Source organism: Arachis ipaensis, chromosome B01 (genome assembly GCF_000816755.2).
Source record: "Arachis ipaensis cultivar K30076 chromosome B01, Araip1.1, whole genome shotgun sequence".
Taxonomy (NCBI): domain Eukaryota; kingdom Viridiplantae; phylum Streptophyta; class Magnoliopsida; order Fabales; family Fabaceae; genus Arachis; species Arachis ipaensis.
Genome location: NC_029785.2, coordinates 105,738,616 through 105,745,397, shown reverse-complemented (window position 1 = coordinate 105,745,397; position 6,782 = coordinate 105,738,616).

Genomic DNA, 6,782 nt, shown 5'->3' with positions numbered 1-6,782 from the left:
CCACGCGTACGCGTCGCTGACGTACACGCGTGGAGTGGTAAAATGGCTAGTGATGCGTACGCGTAGATCACGCGTATGCGTGGGGTGGGTTGTACGCCAGGCACCCCACCCGGACATTTCAAGCGTAACTCTCTATTCATTATACTAGAGAGCGCAAACCTTCACATGACGCGTGCGCGTCATTGACGCTTACGCGTCAGCCGCAAAATTTTTTTTTAGCAACGCCAGAAATTAATAAACAACTAAACCATAAATTAAACTAAATAAACATAACTAAAAATGAAAATATAACTTATTACTAATATAAACAAAAGGGAAATTAGAAAGAATTTACCATGGTGGGGTGTCTCCCACCTAACACTTGTAGTTAAAGTCCTTAAGTTGGACATTTGGTGAGCTCCTTGTCATGGTGGCTTGTGCTTGAACTCATCTTGAAACTTCCACCAACGCTTGGACTTCCAATAAGCTCCAACATTTCCAAGTGAATTCACCAAGCCTTGATGAAGTTCTCCACAAGTTTTGAGCTTCCAAAGTTGATCCTCTTCTATGCTGGGATCCCAAATCTTATTTTTACACCCGTCTTTAAGTTGATCATCATTGTTCCAACCAGATGGCAAGCAATCCGAATTCTCACTAAGGCATCCCAACAACTTCCTAGACCCAATCAATTGAGAACTATAACAACCATTGCACTTAGACCTTAAACATCCAACCATAACGAACCTAGAAATGTGTTGCCAACCACTAACTATCCCCCGTTTGCTCTTAAAACCACAAAGAACTTTAAGTTGTCCATCCATCTCAAGAAAACCGTATGCAAGCGCAAAATTAAAGCTTAAGGAATAGAGATTTACCCACTTGAATGACAGGACGGATAGTGATGGCTTCGGGAGAGGTGTCTCCAATGGCAGCCCTGCCAATGTATGCTTCACTCTCTTGGACTCCTCTTTGATGATCTCGACCACTTGACAAGCTTCTTCAACATTAACCTTTTCTTCAAGTCCAATGGGAGAGGGTTCAATTGTAGATAAAAACTCATCAATTATTGAATCCATCTCATGATCAACCTCCTCAAAGTCTTCAACCATGATATGCTTTGGAGGTTGCACACCCTCCTCAACATCAAATTCAAATGTCTTGGAAGGAGGATCTATGAATTGAGTTTCCCATGGAGGTTTCGCATCTCCTAAATCTTCAACCACTTCCTCTTCTTCGATAATTTTGGCTTTCTCCACTTGCTCTAGTACAAAATTCAGCTCCTCTTTGATGATTTCCACCTCTTGACAACTTTCTTCAATTCCTACTTACTTGTTAACTTCTTCCAACTCTTCCTCATTGATCAAGTCATGTGTTGGAGGGTGTATACATTCCTCCTCAACATTAGTTTCACATCCGATGGAAGAAGCTTCAACAAGATTCCTATTATCACTTAGTGTAGAGTTGTCTTCAATGATGGAACTTTCCTTTTATTCAACCTCCCCTAATTCTTCAACTATTCCTTCATCTTCAAGGGTCTCTCCTACCTCCACCTTTTGGCCCTCCTCTTACTTTTCTTGAAGTATGGATGTGTGAACCCAATCCATTAAGTCCCTAAGATGATCCCCTCTCTCTTGTTCCATGTTACCAGCATAATTGGGATCGTATTGCTCTTGGATTGATGGATATGGGTGAAAAGGAAGTGCACTAGAGCTCGAGGGTTGAGTATTAGGGGTAGAGAATAGATCTACACAGGATATAAGAGCTTGGAGAGTAGAAGTGAGACCAGTGAGAGTAGAGGTAAGTGTGGTTTGAAGCTCCTGTTGCCCTTGGCGAATAACACTAAAGGTATCATCTATGGGAGCTTGGGGGTGGATAGGAGGGTTCATTTGTTGGGAGAAAGGGCTCATAATACGAAGGTGGTTCTTCTTGATAAGGATATGGAGATGGTGTATATTGAGGTGCTGGTTCTTGGGAGTAATTTTATTGGAATGTGGGTGGTTCTATGTATAGTTCATATGGTTCATATGGTAGTTAGTGTGGTGGATATGGGTTAGGGTCATGTGGAAGTATTTGATTGTAGGGGGCTTGTGAGTATAGTGGTTCAAAACTATGTTGAGGAGGGGGTTCAGAGGCATATGGTGGGGCTTGTTGGTAACTACAAGGGGGTCCACCATAGCTATTGGATTGATATGCTTCTTGGAATGGCTCTTTCTCATAGTACATTGGTGGAGGTTATTGCAAAAATGGTTGATCATATACTCGATGCTCCTCCCACCTTTGATGGTTCCATCCTTGATGCATGTTCTCATTATAGCTTTCATTCCCTACAACATAGTTATAGCTACTCTAATAGCCAAAGGGATGAGAATTCATAGTAGCAAATAAAAATAAAAACTAACAAAAATAAGCAACAAAGTCCTAAAACTAACAAAAACTAACAAACAAGCAAAAGGTAAATATATACAATAACCAATAATAAGGCACACATTTGCAATTCCCCAGCAACGACGCCAAAAACTTGAAGGAGGAAAAATGTCGGTAAAGATTTTCACAAAAATATCTCGTTGCAAGTATAGTTCTAAACCAACAATTAAACCTCAATCAATGTTTAAATTGTTTGTCACTTAAGCAAACCTAATAAAATTAACCGAAGTATTTAAACCTCGGGTCGTCTCTCAAGGAATTGCAAGGAAGTGTATTTATTATTGGTTATGGGAAAGTATATTTTTGGGTTTTTGAAATAAGGAACAAGAAAGTAAAATGGCGAGAAAATAAACTAATAATTAAGAAAGCTCTTAGCAAGGGAAGAGAATTAGAAGTCATATCCTCATTATCATCATCAATTGTGATGGTAAATGTGAATTGCCTTCACTTAGTTAACCTCTAACCAATGGAGGAAGGTCAAGTGCATATAATTAACTTGAGCTCACAAGTCCTAGTCAACTCACAGTGAGAGACTAGCTTTGGTAAAGTTTAAGCTAACCGGCAATCTCCAATTACCATTTAACAAAAGAGTTTTGATAACTCAAGAGTCTCTAATTGATCATTCCAAGTTAAGAACATAAAAATCTATTTTAAAATCCTACCAAACATTTTATCAAACACTTGGTAGGTGCAAAATAAAAGCATGAAAAATTAACAAGGAATATTAAATCTAAAAACTAATAGCAAGCATCAATGACTAACAATTAAAGAGAGTAACAATAAACATGGAAAACATAAATTACATTAAAAGAAATCAAATGTAACAAGAGCTCATAAACATAAAAATTGCAAAAAAGGGAAATTAACAAGAGAAGAAGATGAACTAAAGTGCTTAAACAAATAAAAGTAAGACAAAAACTAAATTAAAAGAAGATTGAACCTGGATCTAAGGAGAAATTGAAAGAAGAAACCCTAAAACCTAGAGAGAGGAGAAAGCCTCTCTCTCTCTAGAAAACTACATCTAAACCTAATTAATGTGAATGAAAGTATGAATGATTGATTCTTTTTTCCTTTCAGCTCCACTCTGCAGCCTCTAATCTTCACTTTCGGGCTTGAAACTGGGTCCAAAGTAGCCCAGAAATCGCCCCCAGCGTTTTCTTTAAATTGCAGCACGTGATGCTCTGTCACGCGTACACGTCAGCTACGCGTACGCGTCGATAGACTTTTCACTGGCCACGTGTAGGCGTCAGCCACATGTGCGCGTCGTATGTCTGCTGCACCAGTCACGCGTACGCGTCGTCCACGCGTGCGCGTCGCTACTAGATTCTGAAATACTCCATTTCTTGTGTTCCTTCCACTTTTGCATGCTTCCTTCCCATCCTCTAAGCCATTCCTGCCCTGGAAAACCTAAAATCACTTAACACACATATCACGGCATCGAATGGTAATAAGAGAGGATTAAAATTAGCAAATTTAAGGCTAAAGAAGCATGTTTTCAATCATAGCACAAAATTAGGAAGGAAAATATAAAACATGCGAATTATATGAATAAGTGTGAGAATAACAGATAAAATCCACTCAATTCAAGACAAAATAAACCATAAAATAGTGGTTTATTAGAACTGTGGTTGTGGCTGCCGCTGTTGCAGTCCAAGAGAAAAGAGGTTTGATGTGTTTAATAATTATCGACTTTTGACAATCGAGGTAGGGGATTTTTTAAAAATTATTTTATCACCAAGAATTGTTACAAGTCGATATTACCATGGAAAATTTTTTTTTATGATTTCGTAAGTCTTATGGATTAAACTGAGCTATCTTGGATGAATGGAGTTGTTTGCTTGATGGATATATTGATTATTTGAGAAGGTTGTATAATCTAGTTAATTGATTGATTTTCTTGAGTTGATGATTGTTGAATTGGTCTCTTGATTTACTGAAATTGATTGGTTATTGTAATTTTGTTATATTGATTCCTTGATTTGGTATTGGATTGGAATTGGTTTGATTTTGAAATAGTTTGACATCGAAAATGGTTTAATATTTGGAAATTTGAATTGTGTTTTATTAGAAAATGATTTGGTTTTGAACTCGTTGGAAAGGATTGAGAAATGATTTGGATGTGACCCGAGAAGGGTGGCAAATTCCGAGTTTTAGGGGAAGTGCTGCTAAAATTTTTTATAGGTTTTTAAGTGAAATTTAATAATGAGAATTTAACTATTTTTGGTTTTGATTAATTAAGAAAATAAGTTGAAGTTGATTTATTCAATTTAAGAATTCTATTTTGAAGAGTTTCGGGAGTTTTGGTTATGGTTTCAAAAACGGGGTTGAAAGTTTTGGCTAAAGGAAAATGAGTTTGGTTTGATTAATTTTATCAAAAGAGATATATGTTAAGTAATTTTAAAGATTTTAGAGTAATTAAAGTAATGAATTTGAGGATAAATGTTTTTGGGATTTTCAATTAAGTTTTTCAATTTTTAACTGGTATGGCTTTGACCCTTGTTGACAAAGTTTTAGAGCTTGAAATGGTTTTGAAATTAGTTTGGATCTTTTTGTTTAAATAATTTGGTTTAAATGAAAAATGAGTTTTGTTATTTTGTTAATTCGTGAAATTGGTTTATGATTTAACTCATTTGATTTTGAGATGACGGTTAGAGACCATGAGGATACTTTAAATTGATATTTTGATTCTTGAAAAAGTTTTGTAAGTTTGTTAAAAAAGATGAGATTGATTGTCACTCCCCTAAAGTCTAGAGGCCTTACCGAGGGGTTTAACTAATAAATGATTTTTCTTTTAACTTTTGAAAGGGGTTTGAACTTGTAATGGTTTGAAGTAGTTTAGGAAATTTTGATTAAGTGAGAATTGAGTTTTGAAAGACGGATTGGCTTTAAGTGAAATTGTTTTGAAGGTTTTGAAAAATGTCACAAAGAGATTGTATTGGTTTTAAAGGAGAAAGAGATTTGTTATTCGAGGCACCTAGGTAAGATGCAAGGGTGGTGGTTTTATCCCACTTGCTCCGAGTTAAGCGGCTAAACACCTACTTGGGTAAGACGCAATGGTTGTGGTTTAGTCCCACTTGCTCTGAATAAAGGTTTGAGACACTTAAGTAAGACGCAAGGGTTGAGGTTTGTCCTACTTGCTCTGGGTAAGACGCAAGGGTTGAGGTTTGTCCCATTTGCTCCGGGTTGAGAATTAAAATACCTGGGTAAGATGCAAGGGTTGTGGTTTTGTTCCACTTGCTCCAGGTTGAGATTTGTAAACACTCGCCCGGGGTGAGATGCAAGGGGTTGAAATTTGTCTTACTTACTCCAGGTTAAGCGGGTAAGATGCAAGGGTTGCGGTTTAGTCCCACTTGCTCCCTGTTGTGGTGTTCTATATCCAGGTTATCGGATGTGTCGGGTTCTGGCAGAATAACTAATGTATGAGCTCACGGCCAGTAGGATAGGCATGCATCATACTTCATTTGTTTTCTATTGTTTGGGTGTGCTTAAGTATTTTGGTTTGTCTATCTGATGAATTCTGTCTAACTGTTAATTGTGGTACTTGCTGTAACTGTTTCCTAATTGTGTTTGCCTTGCATTATTTGTGTCTGTGATTGATTCTTTCTTGAGACTGAGTATTGGTAAATGAATTGATGCTTTTGATGATAGTGTGGTTGTTTATGTTGGGCTGAAGGCCGACATTTGTTTATATGTTAGGCCGGAATTCGAGATTTTTTTATATGTTGGGCCGGAGGCCGTAGTTGGTTATGTTTGAGCCGAGGCCTTGATTGGTAAGTGAGGTATATATTGTTCCTATTACTGATATTGGAATTCTTATAAGGGAAAAATGAATTTGAATTGTCGGATAGTTAATTTTTGTGGTTTAAAAGGATTCATAAGGTGAATGATGATCATTGCTTTTGAAATTCATTCTTCTTTTATACGTTTCCTCTTATGACAATTCTTAAACCCTCTATTGAGAACATGCGAGGACGATGTTCTCACCCCCTACAGACTTCTCTTTTCAAGACGGACAAGGAAGCTGTGTGAAGTTTTTGCTCAGTTCTTAGCTGTGATGTTTTGTTTGGATATATTAGTCATAGTTTTTTCCTCGCCTTTATAATTATCATTTGTAAGCAGGGTAGGAGTTGTAATGATATGTATGTATATAATGTTTGTAAGTTGCACGTGTAAGAAGTTCTGTATATATGTATATGCATGTTTGTAAAGTAAAAAGAACTTTCAGTTTCAAAGAAATCAGTGATACGGTTTCGAGTTAAATGCTCCTATTTTATTATTAAGTATATAAAAGTTGTCGTAATATCCTAGTTATCATAGTGGCATAGCCGGAACTGTGACATTCTGATAGTAAAGATGTTACATAAAATATTATATTTTAA